The sequence below is a fragment of the Branchiostoma lanceolatum genome, chromosome 11 (genome assembly GCF_035083965.1).
Source record: "Branchiostoma lanceolatum isolate klBraLanc5 chromosome 11, klBraLanc5.hap2, whole genome shotgun sequence".
NCBI classification, from domain to species: Eukaryota; Metazoa; Chordata; class Leptocardii; order Amphioxiformes; family Branchiostomatidae; genus Branchiostoma; species Branchiostoma lanceolatum.
In genome coordinates, this window is record NC_089732.1 from 3,463,000 (window position 1) to 3,484,636 (window position 21,637).

General features: G+C 42.0%; 1 protein-coding gene across 1 annotated transcript in view; it reads left to right on the plus strand.

Annotated features, from left to right (window-relative positions):
- Positions 1–2,381: 2,381 nt before the first annotated feature.
- The window catches only part of LOC136445124 (probable G-protein coupled receptor 139), a 30,771-nt gene continuing 11,515 nt past the window's right edge, over positions 2,382–21,637 (plus strand). Inside the window, exon 1 of the mRNA XM_066442985.1 lies at positions 2,382–2,494. The gene's annotated coding sequence lies outside the window, so the exon portion shown is untranslated. The remainder of the gene's footprint in view (positions 2,495–21,637) is intronic.

Consider the following 21,637-nt stretch of genomic DNA (forward strand, 5'->3'; position numbering starts at 1 on the left):
CGGAGGAAAACAGTTTTTTTACCAGATGACTGCTGTGGGTTTTTTTGTGGTTATTTAACCGTTATTCTAGCATTTGTCTTAATATTCTGGTGTCTGATTCTCTTTATTTCTCAGTGTGGCAAACCTTTTCTTTAAGTTCTCTAAGTAAAAGAAAGGCAAAGTAAGTCGTATAGCTTTTTTTGGAGGCCGTAGGGGCAGTGGGTCGTTATCTACTGTGTCTACAACATGGTATTGGAAGGTGGAGCCCATCCCTCTCCTTCCACCGCAACCGAAGTCAGGTACCCGCTGGTACACATGGGTCGTGTTAAATACCATTCTCAAGAACACGTCAAGCCAGGAACGCCAGGAATCTAGTCAGTCCTGAAGCAAGCAGTAAGAAACAAACCACTTTCTTAAACAGCTGGCGGAATCAGTCTTTCATCTCTGCTGATGGTGTAAATAGTTCTACATAGTAACGAGCATTGACAGGTGCAGAACCGCTTGCTGATTATCTCTTCAAATACATGCTTCAGAACGACGACCCCTTGCAAGACCTTGTCCCTCCCCCGAGGCCATCATCAACAGGACGTAGGTACACAAAGAAACACCAATAACATAATTTTCCTGGAGCCGGATAGAACTAGCAGACTTTCAAACGATTAAATATATCGATAGACTGTCTGTATACCCGGTAAACAATAGATTCTATTAAAGTTACCGTGGGTACTACCGTCCTTGCCCAAGCGTGCTGTGTATACGTGCAAAAGCAAGGGTACTGGTAGTATTCAAGCATGTAAATATATTTGCGTGCTATGTTGGATACGAAATGAAAATAAAAGATTTAAAGCTTTTAGAAAATGTGGGAGACATCGTGTGGCGAAAGAAATAGTAAAAAGAAAACCATCTTCAGCATTCTTGATGAATAATTTGGGAACGCAATTATGATTAACAACATCTATGCAATACAATGTGAACCAGGCAAAAATCCCCCGAGAAAGGTATAGGTGACAGATGGTCACCGAAACGTCAGTTGAATACATCATTTGGTTGTGTACAGAGAGTTTTTTATTCAGTGACTTACCAACCTGATGAAACAATTCACGGCATATAACATATCTACACCGCAGGAAACCCAGTCGCTGCCTATTAAACAGATGCTTATATTTGCTTTCAATTGCCGTGTTTAATTCTATCTACCTTGCAAAGGCGCGCAACACGGAGACCGCATATTTTTCTTCGTCGCTGAGCCATTTGGTCTTCTCGTACCACTGTCTTATTTTTGTCGCCTTTGACAGGATGTACAACAGCAATAGCTTTGATTTAGAGTACGTCGTGTAGAAAGGTGATCATTACAAAAGCCTCTAGCACTGTTCACTGAACCTCGCAAATGACTGTCATACATCACTGTGGCTGTTCCTATAGGTGTTGTCAATTAGTTTGTGGGCAATAAACTACGCCACCTGGATAAATGAGGGGATGGATGGCTGGCTGAAATGCCATTTGTATGAGGTTAACATCATGATTAATTCACAAGTAAAATATACGATCATTAACTCCATACAGAGTTCCGAAAAAAAGATACGCATCCGTCGCGATCTGTCTCAACGTTGTTTTAGTTGCCCCTCTTTGAGCAACAAATCAAATACCAGATACATGCAAGTTACCAGCTCATTTATTGTTCTTATAATTTTTATATATGAATAAATCAAATGTTAAGAACTATTTGAATATACTTTTATTTTGTCTTAGATCAGATTTGTATTGTCGCTATCATTTAAACTTACGACGCAGACATAGATCATAGTGGAAAGTACGTGTAAGATGATTGTCAATTGACAAATTAGTAAGCCTATTACTGTACAATTCATTTATCTCCGCTGACAAGTCCCTAATCTTCTTCCGAATTGCAATTTCCTGTTGGTTTGAATACTCCTAAGAAAAACTCCGCCTGCCATGAATGTGATGTAGACTTCCTCCGCGCTGCTTCAGCTCTATCTCACAGGACACGCGGCACGATGATACGACCGAGCTATATCTAACAGAGCACTCAACGAATTTCATCGATAAAAACAATCTTTTCAGGCTTTGAATTGAATTTACAGCGTTACAGATACATATGTGGCTTTGCTTTTTCTCGATCTCGGTCTCTTAAGTCATGATTGCACGTTTTGCATGGCTATATCATCAAGTGAAAGCTAACACAAAAGCAAGATTAGGACACAGCAACGCCACCAGCGTGCCGCGGGTCCAGTGAGACGGGGGCTTTCGTCTCATATCAAAAGCAAGACCCCCTAGCACCTATCCAGGTAACGACGGCGGCTTTAAGCGGCCACGGATTTCCCTGATGAGCAGACGTACGTAGCGTCTACTGCCCATGCTCAGAAGTGGTGAATAAAAGCGGTACAGCGAAGGCGCGCGGTATATTCCTGCGGTGCCAGTCTTCCCGTGTGGGTCGTTCTGTTTCGTTCTGAGGGACCTTCTAACACTGGGGCGCAGCGACGCCAGTACGGAAAAGGTTTGTCTTCTTTTTAATGCAAACGTGACAACTGTTCATGGAGCATTTTGCAAATACAAAGTTCTTGTGGTAGAACTGTGAAGTTTGTTTTTAAGGTAGATTTGGTGTTTTTGAATACGGCTGTTTACATTAAGAAGATATGGCTTTGCGAATCCATATGAAAATATCCAATAGCTTAGGTGTCGTCCACAAAAATGGAGCTTAGGTGTCGTCCATAAAGATGTCTTCTGTTGCCCGGACCCTCGACAGATGTGAAATGACAGCTATTGAGTTGAATTCACAGCGGCTACGTTACAAAGACATATGTCAATGTTTTACCAATAAATAGTTGGCAAACTCGAGACATTCAACCGGTCAACAATTTGTATCAACTAGGCCTCTCTTAAGGTCACTAATATATAATAGGACCACTACAATCCACATTAGAATCTGTCTTAAGACAAAACCTTGAAGAGTAGTCTTCGAAATTTCGTTTCATTTGATGCAGACAGCTGGAGTTAACTGCAGACTTGTCGTCGAACGTAGACGCACTGTGGGATCTATGATCAATTTCTTGTCAACTGCTGGATCCCAAGAGAGAAAAATACAGTAGTTACAATACATTTCAATTAACGGTAGCTAGAATGTGATTAATACCTCCTAGTTTGCACAAGTAGAAATCGTTATTCGCAAATGACTATTGTCCGTATTTTCCAAGCAGAGGTTCCTGTCGAGAAAGCTAGATGTGGTCGTGATCTCTCCATCCACGTTAAAAGTCGTGGCCACGCCTAGCTCTCTCTGAGAAAACCTCTGCTTGGAGAATATATTGTTCAGGGAATAGGTACCAAGCCGTGTTTATAACTTACTGTATCACTGAACAATATTGCACTTGTTGTACATTTGCAATTGTCTTTTGCTGTGAGAGGGCTAGGAGTTAAAAATCGCGGCCACTCCTAGCTCTGAAACCTCTACTTGGAGAATGTATTGTCGGGGGAATAGGCGCCCAGCCATGTCTGTAATTACGTAACCTACTTTGTCACTGAACGATATTGCAGTTGTTGTACATTTGCAATTGTCTTTTTTTTTAGATTCTGTCATCTTTACCCAGGGCAGCCCAACTCGGTGATTGACACTGCTTTGCAATGGGGCCCTGCGTTATTCTCCAAGCAGAGGTTTTGGTCGGATGGGGTAGTAGTGGAGGCCAATTAACGTAAGAAAAAACTCGGCCACTACTACCCCACCCGACCAAAACCTCTGCTTGGAGAATAGCCCTGCGTTACATAAGATAAAACAAGTAATGTACATACAGTGATAATACATACAGAAAATTAGTATACAAAAAAATTGCTGTGCAAGACCCCTGAAAGTACTCTATACAGACACTACAGTCTGTGAACCATGCATTTTGATTATCCATGTCGGTAAAGACCTGAGGCAATGTTGCGAATAGTCCCCAGGCGTGCGGATTCCAGATGCGAGCCAGACGGGAACGTAATGCTGAACATACATCTACATTTACACTGAATAATCCGTCCGTTTACGTGGGGAGCTTATAGATCTATGTTTACACATAGAGCTTATAGATTTAGGAAATTTTACATATTTTTTTCTTGTCCTAGAGATCTTCAAGTACAGCCCTATTGAATTAAGGAAAATTTCAACTACATTTTTCGTTCATTCAAGTCTCATTCAAGTATCATTTGTAAAAAAAAAAGTTTGCAATTCAGCCCTTTGACTGAAATGTACTTTAATGTCTTATCGGATCATACTAATGAACATTTCATTAATTCATTCATTCATCCATACATTCATTCATCGTATCATAATTGTGCCAGACTTGCACTGGAGCATGAAATTGAACCGCGACCTTTTTCTTCAGCGAAGACTCAAAAGTCTTATCAACTAGATGTAGATGTAGATTACATACGACAGTACCAACACAGACTAAACCAGGTCACATCATAATTTGTCGTGCCCATCATGGCCTTAAATATTACTTTTATATTGCAGAATCCATTATAAAAGTTGTAGAGAAGGGAAAAATCGATAAACCTTGTCCCACTTTTCCCGGTCGTTCAATTCCAATACCTGATGGCCCATCAAGATAGGCAGTTATAGAAAATTAACAGCGCATTTTACGGATGTGTAGAACAAAAATGATATATAAGAGCAGCAAATGTCACAAAGAAGACGCAAGGGTTCAAACGAATCATTATGTATAATTTATTTAGTAATTTATTTCTGCTTTCTTTATACAGTGCTTAAAACACTGCTTTACAGGTGTGCCCTGTACAGAATGACATAGTTACACAGACTGAATTTCCGAGTGTTAAAGCCAAATCATATACTGCCATGTATTTTAGAGAGGAATGGATGTACGAATCAATCAATAAACTTACTATATAATATATAGAAGAAAATAAGGTAAATTAATTGACAAAAAGTAACAATAACTAAAACAACAATATTCATACAACCAAGTGTTAAAGCCAAATCATATACCGTAAGTCGAGGTTGATGTGGCAGGCCGGGTCTATGCTACTATTTCCTTGCTCTCCTGACTGAAATGTTTCTGCAATCATAATATTTGATTGCGAATAGATTTAAAATTCTGCTTGCTACGGCAATATTGCCTACTGTACGAATTCCGATACTGTTGCCTGAGAATTCAATGGCCCTTCTGTACTTAAGATCACACAAGGGGCGGTTTTAAGCCATTGCCTTTACCATGTTATTGACCGACTTTATCCTTGTTTGATGTCTTCTGTTTTGGTTGAGCAGCAAAGTTAATTACACCCTGTCTCCATTTTTGGTGATTGATATCCGACAGGCGACCGCACGACCATTTCCAACGGTATCAATAATGTGGTTGACCGATATGCGTGATCCGTAAGGTCTATGGGCTATGTACTTCAGTTTGTCATCAGATAGCCTGGAGCAAAGTATACATACTGGACTAACCACAACGATAAAAGTAAAGCAAAACATCAAACATCGCAAATAGTTATACCCCTATTCCACTAGGACGGCGCTCTCATCGCGCGCTCTCTGCGACCTAAGATTTAACAGAACTCTCGACGAATTTCATAGATTTAAAAACAATCTTTTTACGCCTTGTGTGTATTGTTTTCTTTTCACTCATACTTGTGCATTTTGCATGATATTCCAATTATAAAGTCAAGGGTTGCACAAATTCACGTTAGGTCGCAGCGCGAGCGCAGCGCGATCGCCGTCTAGTGGACTAATTACAGACTTGTGCTCCCTGACGCAAAGTCAAGTGTCGATAGCAACCGATTTTATGTCAACAGCTTTTCTTCATCAACGGCACAGAGCCATTGCGCTGGCGACGAGCCAATGTAATGAATTCTCTACCTATGGAGTTTTGCCTGCATTAAAGATGCAGTTAAAATCAGCCAGCGAATATGATCTATATTCCCTATTTGACACCGTATGGACCGAGAGGTATGGTCAAGGCACTTTATCAGTAATGTGAATCTGGCCATACACAAATATGTTCCTCCAACGATAGAACCGTTTTCTGGAAATTGAGTGCATTCATCAAAATCACCATCTGTTGCCCAGTGAGAGGGGGGCTTTAGGAATCCTGCTGCCGACAGTAAAACTTTCCCGAATCTGGCATCCACATCCTGGTAAACATCTGTTCAGTTTGTTTGTTTGTTTTATTCAGATCTCCATTAGTGTACAATCTTAACAATTTATACACCAATCTTCCTGGAGTCCGCCAATTAAATACAATATTGTCAATTCAGGAACAATACAATTGAATCAAATACAGGAAGAACGAAAATAAGTTCATCAGTTTAATTGTCGCAAGGGCAGATGTGAGTTGTTGGGTCAAAGCATTTTATCTGTGATGTGAATCTGGCCATACACAAATATGTTCCTCCATCTATAGAACCGTTTTCTGGAACTTGAGCGCATTCATCATAATAGCCATTCCTGCCGCATTCAAGAGGACGCTGAGATGGGCCAAAATTACGCCCCAGCGTCTTTAGTGCACTGTGTACCGCTGTACCCCCTATGGGTTATTGCCCATATCTACCATGTCCAGCTCAACTGTTATCGTCCATGGTATTTGTTACTCTCTTTCTTTTTCCTAGTCCGTTCCAATGCAGTGTCATTTAAGGCCAAGCACAGTTTCTACGTTCTAAGTATAAGTGGAGCAGTTACAGCTGCACATAAAAACCGCGATGGGCGGCGTAATGTTTGCATAAGACATTAGCAAGAGGCCTTGTGCTAACGCAGACACGTTTCAAAAGGCATTTTGGCGTAGGATGAATATTTTCTTAATCCTCAATCCTGCTGATTTGTACATCTTATATCTGAAACCGTCATTTGCTACCCTTATGGTTTTCTTTCGGGTAGAAAAACAATCACTTTTATCCTTATAAATGGGCATTGGTCTTTTACCTATGGGAACTAGCTGTAGATTGCTTATCAGGAAAGCTTGACAAAGTACCAGCATCTTTGTCATCACCACTATCAACAAGGTAAGTAAGCTTAGTAAGCTCTTGTGGTTCTTTGTAAGCCCTAAAGATATCCACAGTCAGTGAGGATGCTGATCTTACGATACGCCGAGAAAACCTCAAGTACAAGTAAGATCATGTCCAATGGCTGCAATGTGGTCACAATGATAAATCTTTATCATGTATGAAATGTTAACCTTCATCTTATACGAAAGCCCAGATCCTATTCTTAAATTTCATCAATAATTGATTAGTAGAACATTATCCGTAGGGATCTGGTTTGTTAAGCGGAGGTCCTGAAAGCCCTTCTGCATCTCCTACTCTTCGGCCTTCATGGTTGATTCTTTCGTCAATCACCAAATGGAGCGTTCATACCAGGAGTTCAATCTCTTAATGGATGAGAGGATTATACCTAAAGCTCATAGTCTGACCAGTCTTACGCTAATGTTACCCTGTCTCCTTCCGGAGTCCACTAAGTCAATGTTAAGGAAGGTCAGACAGAAATTCGATGAACTAGAATCTGGTCCACGACCTTCTTTGATCAGTTGATCAAGTTTTTATTGTGACAAGGTCGATTAGGTAGGGAAAACAGGTTTGACCAGAGGTCATACAAGGGTCAGTATTCACGGGTTAAGTGATCTGGACAGGGCTCTTGCTCCAGTTCAGCTCACTGAAGAGCTAATCTTCCATTGATCGTGACAGAGAACACAGACGCTATGTGCAGTATTTGCAGGTTTCTTGTACCGGGGAAATTCCCCTAGCTCTTTTCGACAAGCACAATGAACAATGGACCACGGCTTAACGTCCTGTCCTAAGGACGGCAGCGTGCATGTCGGGTGAGCGACACAGCCGGGATCGAACTCGCGGCTTCTAGTTCCAGAGGCAAGATCGCTAACCACTGGACTGCGCACTCTATAGGAGTAGGGGAGAAACTGGTACCTCTTGGCAGTTCAACATCTTTACACAGCTGCGGATTTATCGAAAAATTCGTAACGCGTACGTTCCATCATCTCTCTCTTAGGTGTTAGGGTGAGCAAAAAGTTCACGAACTAAACCACGATGACTCATCATGTCCTTTGATCTCATCTATCTCTTTGTCTAACTATTAGACATTTGGGGCAATACAGAAGATTTGGCAACCACCTTCTGGGTTTTCTGGTGTTTTTTTAGCGTTTCTCTTCGTGTCATGCCTAGCCATTGTCGGATATTATCCTTCTGTCTTTCTTCCTCCCTGGACGGTTACCTGCATGATAGTTTTGGCTAGTCCCGATGACCGTGATACGTGGCCGTACCACTTCAGTTTTCTTTTCTATTCTTTACTGTGGTTAGGAGGTCTTCTTAAACCACGATACCACTCTTTCTTTAACCACCGCTGCCAAGCATTAAATGCATCATATCATACTCGCTTCTGATCAATTCAAATTTAACAGTCTACCGGACCGGAATGGAAGGAAGAGTGGCGTTCTGCCAGCGTCATACACCAGTGGATGTATAGATTCATGTCCGATAACGGCACCTTCCACTATATTGCCTAATAAACTTCTATTCTTTTGACCAATAAACTGGTGGACGTAGGAGTAGCAAATACGTAATACCAGCTCAGAAAAAAAACAACAAGAAATCAGACTTATCAACCTAGGATTTATGTTTTTGAAAAAATCGTATTTTCGTAGAACTATCATAGAGTGGAACTCTTAAAGAGATACAGATTTTGCATATTCCTTTCACGGCAGGAAAATCGCCTCCCGCCCCGTCGTTAAAAGCTGTTTGCTGATGCAAGACCTTTGCCACGCTTGGCATGCCTCTTCAATTAAATATCCATTAATGGAGAACTCCGTAACCGTGCGTGATGGCCATCTATAAAAGTATATCATCATTTACCCAACTTGCCTCTAAATTGTGCGATGTTGCGTCAACGCAAATTAAAAAGACTACATCTACATTGGACACAAGTTGCCAAACCCAAGGCTGACGTCCAAAAACTTACGTTTGAACGTCATGAGGTTAGAAGCCATAACAACCTATCAATCATCAATAAAAATTGCTTTCTAACTACGTCAATGCAAATGATCAGAATTTCAAGAATGCATTAGGTTTTTCAATCTGAAGCTGTCCTTAGAAGACCCTTGTTTGGACGCCGTATACTAGTAGTCTCAAAATATAGTCAACGTGTGGTGTTCAACTTCACTCAGCCGTGTTTACGTCACAGCGATTCAACAAAATATGCTATTAGTAAGATTTACTTCGAAAGTGTGGGACATTTTGTCAACGCAAATGAAAAGTTATGGCCTGAAGAATATAACTAGGTTTCAGATCAAAAGCCGGCTTAACGAAATCTTGGCAGCCATATACTGTGGTATTACTTAGCAGAGGCCTAAATCACATTTAAAGCCACCATGATCTTCCACCAGTGACGACACCGTGCGGAAAGTTACCCATTATAGTGATAAAGACAAATGTTTACGTCTGAGAGATTTTCTTCCGTAGAAAATTGGCTCGGGGAGCTAGACGCCTCCCACACGCCTACCACTAGGATGGCGCTCTCGCCGCGCGCTCTCTGCGACCTAAAATTTAACACACTACTCAACGGATTTCATATATAGAAAACTTATATTTTTCGCTTTGTGTATTTTGTTGTCTTTTCAGCCATTCTTTAAGATTTTGATGATATTCCAATTTTGAAATCAAGGATTAGACCAATCCGATTTAGGTCGTAGTGAGAGCACAGCGCGATCGCCCTCTGGTGGAATGGGGGCCATAGTTAGCATCACATCTAAAGCCATCCTGATTTTCCGCTAGTTAGGACACCGTGCGGAGAGTCGCCCATTATAGCGATAAAGATAAGAGTTAACGTCTGAGAGATTTTCTTACAGTAACAAATTGGCTCGGGAAGATTTAACAAGGCTTGACGCCTCCCAGACGCTAACAAAGCTATTCCGGGAGGGGATCTAAGGCTCAGAAAATAGATTCCAATCTTTAGGCTTAAAATAGGTTCCTACTCTTTCTTCTTTGACAGCTCATCATCACTGCTGAATGTGATTGATATAAAAACGTTCCTATTTCAGTTGCAGTTGTGGACAATGTTGGTGTCGTGTTGGTGTTACGCTTAGGGTGTTGGTTTTAAATCCCCTGACAAATCACCGACTTTGCACGACTTTCCAGACTCCACTCAGGTGTAACAATGGGTACGTGACTTCGGTTGGGGAGGTAAAAGGTGATGGGAGGAGAGGGTTGGGCTCCGCCTTCCAATGCCGTGCCTTAGACACAATAGATAACAGCCTACTGCCCCTTCGGCCTCAAAAGGGTTATAGAACTACCGTTACCTTTACATTTTTGTGGCCAATGCAGAAATAGATCACACTAATAAATGCATAGTTTCCTATACAGGTCAGACTTGCAGAAAATCTTTTTTTTTTCTACTCAACCTTATTTCCTAAGCATACCCACACATCTCTTGCATACTGGTGTTTCGATGCATGGTATGCTTTTCAATTACATGTACCTGTGAAGTGTCGTGTAGATCCAGCTGCTCCCAGGTTTTAAACCCAAACATACTCATTATAGACCAGGCACCCGGGACAATTGGTCATTACTCAACCGATAGAGTCATCTACTGGAATTATTCTTCTGCTCTCTTAAAACATCCCCTTTGATTATCTGGAGTTCTTCTAGCAACATAATGATAATAAAGCTTGGGCTCCTTCCCGAAGTACTGATTTCCATACTTTTGCTGCATTTTACTAGTTTCTATGCCACATCTTTAGTTGGAGCACGTTCGAACCAGCATGTCTGAAGACCTTCAAGCGAAATCGTGTTGAGGACATTGACTCCTCTTCTTTTCAAGGACAGAAGAAGTTAATTCACACCAATGTGGTTTACAACATAACAGCATTTTAACTCAACATGACGTTGTAATTGTACCACCTAGTGAAATCGTGTTACGGACATTGACTTGACTTGTGTTTGAGGAAAGGAAATTCGAAAGCACATTTACATGATTGAGATTCACAACTTCGCTGTGCTTAAATGTTAACATGGCAGCATTTTGACATAACATGGCGTTGTACCAACAAGCGAAATCGTGTTGCGGACATTGACTTGACTTGATTTCTAGGACAGCAAATCTAAATCTACATCGGTACAATTTACGACTGCGCTGTGCTGAAATGTCAACATGACAGAAGTTTGCCTAAACATGGCGTTGACTTGACGTGACTTGTGTTTGAGGAAAGGAAAAGTGCATTTACACGAATGCGATTTTCAACTTCGCTGTGCTGAAATGTTAACATGGCGGCATTTTGACTAAACATGGAGTTGTATCAACAAGCGAAATCGTGTTGCGGACATTGACTTGACTTCTTTTCTAGGACATCAAATCTAAATTTGCATCAATGCAATTTACAACTGCGCTGTGCTGAAATGTAAACATGGCAGAACTTTGCCAAAACATGGCGTTGTGTCAACAAGCGAAATCGTGTTGCGGACATTGACTTGACTTGTTTTCTAGGACAGCAAATCTAAATTTGCATCATTGCAATTTACGACTTCGCTGTGATAAAATGTCAACATGACAGAACTTTGCCTAAACATGGCGTTGAAGCAACAAATCGTGTTGCGGACATTGACTTGACTTGTTTTCAAGGACATCAAAACTAAATTTACATTAGTGCAATTTACAACTTCGCTGTGCTACAATATCAACACGGAAGCATTTTGACTAAACATGGAGTTGTAGCAAATCATGTTGCGGACATTGACTCGACTTGTTTTCGACGATAGTAAATCTAAATTTACATCAGTGCAATTCACGACTGCGCTGTGCTGAAATGTTAAAATGACAGCATTTTGACTAAACATGAAGATGTAGCAACAAGCGAAATCGTGTTGCGGACATTGATTTGACTTATTTTCAAGGACATCAAAACTAAATTTACATTAGTGCAATTCACGACTAAGCTGTGCTGAAATGTCAACACGACAGAAACTCCACGGTAGTTCATAACTCATTAGTCTTCGCTTGAAGCCCGCGGCGCTCCATTGTGGCAACCGCCGCCAAGATACAGCGGGGAGCTCGGTGGAAAGGTGTTTGATGCGCTGCGACCTTGTTCGATACGTGCAGCTTTCAAAATAAGCTTCAGTGAAACATTTTAGGAAGACTCATTAAGAATGAATATCAGAGTGTGTTGTGCAGAGAATGGTGTGGTAAAACATGATCACGAAACCTTTCACTGAGAAGCGTCTATAAACCAACTTGAATGTTTTTGTGGCACATCCGATTAAGACTGACCAGTGCTTCTTTGTTTATTTGTTTGTATTGTATATTTGGTAAACCGCATCAAGGCGTAACACACAAGACTTGTACTGAACAATACAAGCTGCATACTCGGACAGATTCATTTGATACACTCACACCGGCAAAGATCCATGCTTTTTTTTGGTGCTTTTGCATGCTCGAGGTGTGGCTCTTCTCAAACACGGGACCCCCATTTAACTTCTTATCCTGAGGCCGTCCCGAACCGAAGTCGTGTTAAGTGCCTTTCCCAGGGGCACAACTTAACATCAAAGGAGCATATCATGGGAAGTGAAGGTCGATAAGTCATATTGCGGTGGATCTTTCTTCGTCTTTGATCAACGCTTCAAAAACTACACAATACATATCCCTCCAATACAGAGGAGCATTCATTCTAGGTCTCAAATACATCCCATCTTTAAACATATGTTGAACATATGCTTGAAAGCTACACCTATTGCTGAGACATTTGCAGACTCGACTGGCAAAAATACCAAAGTGCACGTCGTATATCTACAATTACAGTACCAGCTACCAAAACTCGTCTATAGTCGTCCTGTGATCCAGTGTGATAATCTGAGTTTCTCCACTGAGTCACAAAGAGGCCATATTCCACATCCCCAAATGCCATCTGAGGACATCTGCCTTTTCATCTCAAGTTGTGACGCAGGCGCCAAATTCAGCAGCCTTATAGTACATACTATTAGGTATAAGTACTATTATACTGCCCAGAATTCGGAACACTCGCAAGACGTACTTAATGCCAGCTCCTTGCTGTTGTCGCGTTTCTAATGCCGACTCAAACCGCGCGCGTGCCGTTAAGTTATAACCTTGGGAGTTGCTTCAATCTTAGAAACTTCCGCTAGTCCTTATGCACGGATTGCGCGTCGTTTACCTTTGTATGGTTCCTCTTTACTCGCACGCGTCAGCGCGCATCCCGCAATCATTGCGGCGTATACTGTTTGTGAAAAGTGGCGTAACAAACCATGCTTACATCCTAGAACGACAAGGCTAAGCATCAAATGAAATCATCAAACCACGACTAGACCATAATGGATTGTATGGCTTTTAAATATGTATTTACAAATAATATGCAAACGAAATTATATAGAACCTGCAGGGAGTCATCATTTGTATCGTTATGAGTTGTGCCCTAATGCTACGGTAACAATTAGAAACAAAGGCCCCGCCGGGTAGTTTACGAGCTGTCTTTTTTTTCCACTTTTGGGGCGCGTGAACCCTATGTGGCCTCTTGGAACACCCTGTGGCTACCGAGCAATTTTTGCGCACGACCGGGACCCGGGATTTTTTTTTAAACTCGGCGTTGAAATCACCCTGGGACCCGGTAACAAATAGACGCCGTAATCTAATCGTTAGGACACCGAGAGTTACCCCCCCCCCTCATGTTCAGCAATACATATTTGCTTCACCCCCTACGGGCACCGGGACAATTGTGACCATAGCATTAGCAATATGTTGGCTGTAATGCTGCTTTCCATCATGACTCTTACATCGGTTTCTAACAATTGTACCAAATGTTGTTGCCGTCCATGTTTGTTACCTTCGATGAGAAGGTTATGTTTTGTATAGCGTTCGTGTGTGTGTTGGTATGTGTGTGTGTGTGTCCATCTATGTACACGATAACTCAAGAATGCCTAGATGGATTGTCTTGAAATTTGTTGAATTATACATTGCAAACCTTCCGCCTACGCTACTATTCTACACACGTACTTAGTCTTCAAAGAGCCACAGAACTCTTTGCCAAAAGCAACCGGGCTATGATTTCCCCCCGCACTTCCCAGAGCGACCTCTAATTATTTTCCCCAGTCCGTACATCATCCGAGGTCACCACTGTTGGCCTGGTGTATTATACGACTGAAACGGTGTGGAAAGGCGTGTCTTGGTCTTCTTCACGCGGGGACTGCTTCTTTATCGTCTCAACTTTCGACGTGTGCACTTTCTTTGTCCGTTAAACGAATTAGAAATTGGGGTGTAAAGGTGCGGTGCACACGATGGTAACATCACAAAAGCAGATTATCGGGTAGTTTAAAGTAGAATGGGCTTCAAATTCACTTGTTGGAAAATCGACGAACTTTTTTTCTTGACTGCCCATGGGCGAAATTGCTATTGACCGCTTGCGTATGGACTTGGCTTCTGGAAAAAAATCATCAAGGCACATTGAGCCTTTGAGGAAGGCTGTTGCAGTCAGCGCATTTTCCGGTGTTTGACTCAGGAAGGTGTGGAGTCGCGTGGCGTAAAGGCAGCATGTTTGGCCTAGAGCCTAGTGGTTCTGGGTTCAAATCCGGCCGTGTCACCGATCTTGTGCCCTTGGGAAAGCCACTTTACACGACTTTTCTCACTCAAGTGAAAATGAGTACCTACCCTCGGATTGGAAGTTAAATGGAGGTCTCGTGTTTCGAAAGAGCCACACCCCACGCACGTTAAAAAAATCCCAACCACGCCTTTCGAAAAAGAGTAGGGGCATACCCCGGTGTGCAATAGCCTAAACCTCACAGTCAGTATACAGGCCATAAAAGTCTTCATCAAGTAGAAGTTGGTAGTCTCAAAATGAAAGAACAAGAAGCAAAAGGTGATTTGTAAGAATCATCAGACGTAGCCCGTACCAGAGGTGTACAATTTCTCCGAATCCAAGAGTAAGAGGGCAATGTGAAAAATGATTCCATGCTATGCAATTCTAAGAAAGGCCAATTAGTTTTAATGTCTGTGAGGAAGCCGGATCACCGATAGGGAGGAGTGGACTGGTCATGCAGCCAACCAAATGGCGGAAGACCGCCAGCAGTGGACCTTCACTAGCACTGAACCTTGCTGCCCCGACGGCTGACTAAGCTATGGGAGAAAGTGAGTGAGTGAGTGAGTGAGTGAGTGAGTGAGTGAGTGAGTGAGTGAGTGAGTGAGTGAGTGAGTGAGTGAGTGAGTGAGGAAGCCCGCGGCTGACAGTAAAACTTTCCCGAGTTTGAAACAGGCCAGTTAGATTTGGGGCCTATACATTTACGTCAACTAACCCCAGGCACGGTTGGCATGTGAGACAGACTATTGCTGACATCGTGTCTGAGTAGGAAAGTTGAATATGCTATTTATGTAAGAAAGACCTTTCGTCGTTGGGCCTATGAGGTAACCAGTTGCTGACAGCACAATTTCTCAGTCGGTTATAAGGAGACGATGACTTCTGTGTTTAGGTAAGTCTGAGAAGGGCCAATCAGTTTGGGGGCTCTGAGGAAACCCGTTTCTGACAGTTCAATTTACCAGAGTCTGGGTGATGATGAGTTCTAGTTTATGTAGGTCTTAAGCCCCCCCCCCCCCTCCTCTCCGGCACTGGACCCACGGCACGCTGGCGGCGTCGCTGCGTCGATCGAATTGACAAAGTACGCAAGGAATCATCGACAAAAATGAATGTTTTAAGCTTTGTGTGTTTTGTTGTCTTTTTGGTCATACTTGTACGTTTTGAATGATATTCCCATGATAGATATTCCAGTGTATGAAGCAGCGACGCCGCAAGCGTGCCACAGGTCCATTAGGAGGAGGGCTTAAGAATGGCACGTTGAGCTGACGGACTGTTACTGACACCGTTTCTGACAGTTTTGCTGTTGGGTCTCTGAGACAACCACTACACACTGTGCAGTTTCTCAGTCGGTAATAAGGTGAAGATGTTATGTAAGTCTAAGGAAGGTCACGAAGAATGGATCCGAGCTTTCCGGGATGACATCATGGTCTTGACAGACTAGATGAAATGCCAATAAGTTTGGGGGCTCTGGGAAATCCCGCTGCTGATAGCGCAATTTCTCCGAGTCTGAGCTGGTTAGAGCGCAGACCTCAGAGTTGCGTTGCGCAGTGTAGTGCTCAAATGTGAATAGGACTGTAGTGCCACCTTAGAATCATTAATTTCCTTGAAAATTTATGCTCAATCTGGAGATCATTTGATTTAGAAGGAGCAGGTATGGTCTAAGGTTTCCCAGTTTGGTCAACATTTGTTCAGTTAATCAGGTTAATTGTCGCAAGGACAGGTGTGAGTTGTTGGGTCCTGCGGATGAATACATCACGCGTTTGGAGTCAAAAGTAAGTTTTCCTTTTCACTACTGTCAGCATTTCTCAAAGTTTGAGGATATTAACACCCTGTTTTTCTTAAGGTCCATTTCGTAAACTTGAACCTTGTGCTTATCTGGTGGAAAAGAATTTCTAAGATTAAATTTTGGGTTAATTCTTTTGTGAAGCCTTGTTTTAGTGTATTTTAACATGCTTTCCTATGGGGAGCAGCAACAATGATGTTTGGCCTAAAGTAGAGTGACCTCTCCGCTGTTATCATTAGCAGCATTCCACTACTGACCTCCTGACTAGACAAATTTTCCCTGTCCCTTCCACCCCGTTCCCACCAGAGGCTGCTTCCAAGCTGTGACCGCTGAGCGGCCAAAGATTTTACAGATCGCTCAAGGAATTTCACAAATAGATGATGAATTGTTTTGACGTTTTGTGTGTATTGATGTCTATCAAATCATACTTTTCCATATCGCAGAAATCATATTTTGGCCACAGAACGGTTGCTCAGCGATTGTTGTCTGACATAGATCGTGACTGCTTTGTTAAAACTTTGAAAAGTCCGATGCCACCCTGGCAGACATCACATGGCCAGTGTTAGAAGCATCTCCGGTGCACCGAGGCACATCTCTGTCCACAGTAGGCGCCAATCTTGTTTAGCCAGCAGGTCATCTTTCGCTTTTCCTATTAACCTAGATCTGCCAAGCGACCTGGATCCATCATTTCGAAAGGCTTAAGATGTCCTTAGGTGCAACACTAGGAATTTCTCTTAGGACTTAAATCTATTAATTAGGGCTTTAACCACGTACTCTGTATCGTCATTACATTTTGTCTGACCCTTACGTCCCCCTCATGACCTCAATGAAAAGTGGTTCGCAAGCCGATTTGAGCTTCTCATGAATAAAGAAAGTTTTAAACAAAATTAGACGCCCCAAGCACACTTCATGCAACATGCAAGTTTACTTTGAGTGGTGACAAATGCCAAAAGACCTGCTCGTTTTAAAGCTATGTCAGGTGTGACCAATTTAATGAGAAGTGAACTGTTCTCCAATTCAAAGAATTGACTCACCGTAATTATGACGGAATCACTCGGTCTTTAAGATGTTTGCACGACGTGCATCCAGAAGAAAACGTCGAAACTGACGGATAGAGGCCATCGGCAACGACCTGTCACCTTAGATAAGCTTCAAGGTTGTTGTTTTCTCCCACTCAAATCTATACCATTCGCATCCTTTAGCACTGATGATGATTCACGGGTAACCTACACGTTGCTAATAGTGTAGTTTTTTATATTTGCGAGGATTGTATATTTTTGTCCCTCAAAGCCTCTACATAGATCTTTTCGTAGTGAATGTCTTCATATCATTCAGAAATTACTTTATCCACCGGTGTGCTCTATTTGTCTTCTGTATCAGGCAGCAACGTTTGACGATAATGCACGTATCATTGGTATGTATCTTAAGTTGAATAAAGCTTTCGATACTGATAACCATGAAATAGTACCCAATAATAAAGTCGTTACTGCTTTGACGGTTGAAAAACAGATAACTGTTACAACACTGGTGAAATTCACAATGTACAGATTACTAGTAACTTCGCGTATCGCGTACCTTCAATGTTGCATTTGACATCCTGAAACCATCAACTTTCATACCCAACTTAACTTCATGACCTTTCCCTAGCAATATACGTTATTTATAGTTTACGACACTGTCCGTACATCCTTCAGATGAACTTTTGTTTTTATTTCGCTTTTTGACAGACAAGGACGACGTGGCACTGCACACAAGGTTTTCATAACTTATCTTAACAGTGCCACGTACAAAAGACAATATCCCCATTTCTACACGAGTGAGGAAAGTCGTGCAAAGTGCCTTTCCCAAGGACACATCATCGGTGGCGTCAGGGGGGTTTGAACCCGGGACCGCTTGGGGCTGGGCCGAACATCCTGCCGATACGCCACACGACACCACACTCAGATGAACTTAACGCCTAACCTGTCGTCCATCCTAGTGTTCTATTTGAACTTCAAAACTACAAACTATAAAACTGAACTTGACCCCCTGGCCTCCATCTAGCATTATACGTTATCACGTAGGTCCCAGCTGGATACACACCAGACGTCCAGGATTTCTGATTATAAAACACGACCCGGGTAAGCACGTAGGGGGCAAAGTGATCGTAAAGATACTGATGTGCTTTACAGCCATTCTAACAATGCTTCAATGCGTCAGAGATGGTTACTAGCCTCTGTTGCAGGAATCACCGGACGTTATTGTGCGAAAGCACTGTTATGCAGGGAAATTTCGACACTTTGTCTAAATGACTTATACAGTACGTATTTTAACATTTGTAATTGTATTGATGATCTCTCTGATTTTTTATAAGTAATTTCTTTGGAGAATTATGAATATCTTTATTTCGATGGCCTGTGTGAATTAGCTATAATTGAGACTATTGACTGTCTGCAAAGTGCTATAGCGCTGATAAAGTTCTTTTGATTTTGTTTTCGAGGGTGTGGGATTGGCGACCCACCCACAGCAGTCTCATTATAAATGAGGTACAATTATAAAGGAAATATACAAGCTTTCCAGTGATTTAACACATGGCGCTAATCATTAAAAACGCCACGGACATATGGTACTTTTTATCAAGACCGACTCACAAGTACAACCCTGGTGCTCATCCCATGAACGTACAATCATAACAAACGGGATATCATTGTAAAGTACAATAAACAAGATTTACATTGATAAACAATACAATACAATGCGATTAATATCTTACTGACAAAGATACGATCGAAAAAATAAAGTTTCCGAACTTCCTGCGTTCTGAGTTCAGTTTTCTAACAGCTACTCGTAATGCTTCCCGAGATCTACTGACTAACCGGAGCATAAAATAAGACCCCAGTCTACGTTCAGAAACGGGGAGGTAAAAGGTGGTGGAAGGAGAGGGATGGGCTCCGCCTTCCAATACTGTGCCCTAGACACCGTGGATAACAACCCACTGCCCCTACGGCTTTAAAAGGGCTATGGGAATACCTTAAAGTTTACATTTACTAACGATCAAAACATGGTACATAATCAGAACCTCGTACTCAGTTAAAGGAAAAAAAAATGTTCGATGAAGTCTGCAAAGGAGACTAGACGCTTCTCAATGTTCTACCTAAGCGTTTTATCTTGTTCAAGATAACCATGGTGATTTATACTTCCCCGGTGTCTCGCCATGTAGGGCTCATGCCCATTCATGCTACGCTAATGCGAGTGGGAGGCAAATGGAATGGAAGCAACGAAAAGACGATTTGTTTTAAAAGCCTCTTGAGACGCGATATCAATTTTGATGTGGTCGGTCCCTCTATTCTTCTGGTTTCGATTGAAAACCGAATACAAATTATGCTCTTTTCAGTGTCCTTGCCTTCAGGAATTCGTCCAGACGATTGTACACAAAATATGTGGTCTATGTAGAGTGTGTTGTCATCTATGACAACACCGTGATGACGTGCATCAAAAGGTATTCCCACAGCTTTTTGAGGCCGCAGGTGCAGTGGGTTATTATCTACTGTGTCTTGGGCACGGTATTGAAAGGTGTAGTCCATCCCACTCCTTACACCACCTTTTACCTCCCCAACCAAAGTCGGGTACCAATTCTACACCTGGGTGGAATGAGGAACGTCGTGTAAAATGCCTTTCCCAAGGGTACAACATCGGTGGCATGTGAAAGGATTTGAACCCAAGACCCCTGGGTTTCTGGGCCAAAAACCCTGACGCTACGCCACACGAACCCACATGCCTGAGATTTAAATGGCTCGCTAGTAGCTAGCATGAGAATGATACGCCTGTCCGAAAAACAACCAGTAACTTGCTAGTTTGATGTTGTGTCTGCTACTGTTTTTTCTCTTTGTCTGGGAAATCCCTGATCCATTTACTGCCAGTGTGAACATGTTTTATGAGCTTTCTTATACGGTCACATTCATACCATTTGTGATAACTCCAAAGCTAACACTGCCACGCTTAAGTGGCATTATTACACAGGAGAAATGGCCCGATCTAGGCCAAAGTCAGTATCTCTCTCATGAAACATCGTTTTTAGTCGTAAACCATGGATACAAACGAGATAAAAGACATTTATGTAAGAAGGTGGTAAATTCCTTTTTTTAAAGTCAGGTCTTCGTTAAGTTCTGGATATTAGGCCTCTTAAGGTAGGAAAAAGAAGAAGAAACTTGTGAAGCAGAAAGTTGTAAAAGTTTGACGAAAGTAGTTATAGTGTACGTGAGACGTAATGTAGCTAGCGGAGTGGTAAGTGGGCGCATTACTTTCAGCTGCGAATCCCGGATCACTTTATGGATGTGCCTCATTCGTGAAATGAAAATTCGCCTGCTCGAACTAAACTTCTTGTTTCACTTGAAGTGATAGAGTGCATGTGTGTTTCACATTGAATGATTTCTTGCTGTATCTGTTAGATACCAACTGACAATAAAGGCTTTGCAAATCGTATGTGATTCCACAAGAATTCGCTTTGACAACAGTTTACATCGGCAGCTGATGACGGATATTCTTTCATAAAAAGCTGATTACTCTAAGTTAAAATCCACTTTATTTTAGATTGTACTTTATATAGCAACGATAGAAATGTTTTGTTTGATTATATTATGCGAACGTTTCCACACTTTCAATTTATGTCTAAGATTGAGAACTTCATTTTTATCAGGCGTTTTGACCATACGATATCAAGCAAGTCCATCTCAATTTATATTTCTAGCATCACAAAGAGACGAGAAGAAGCCGAACCTATGAATTAGAGTAGTTTTAGAACCATTGTTTTAGATTAGTATTAGAAATCCTGTCAGTGTCTCATATGAACGTATTTTGTATCCATATGCCTGTACTTATCCCGTCCGTGATAGGGCATTAATATACAATAATGGTTATTATTATTAATATCGCAGAGTTCATCGACTCCTTCTGATACAGAATTAATAAATAAATAAATAAATAGATTGGTTAGCCTAAATCGCGGAGCTCCGGAGATATGCCGGGTAATATACTCCCTGTTTGCGTAACGAAATTGGAAAACGGCAAAAAATCCTCAGCGGGCACGTTCTGCCTTAATGAAAGGGTGTCGCCGAAATCGCAAATCTGCCGCCCACGCATTTAACGCCACGCTTATCGCCTAATCGTATGAGACAACACGTTGGGAATCCATCCAGAATAAACCGCCTCCGCTCTGGGATTTACGACTCTTAACGGCTTCGTGACGCTGGTTCGTTTTCACGCGGCCAGGATGATGCCATTTACCCAAGAGCTGCTGGAGGCATGACATCCGTGTGTTTAGAAT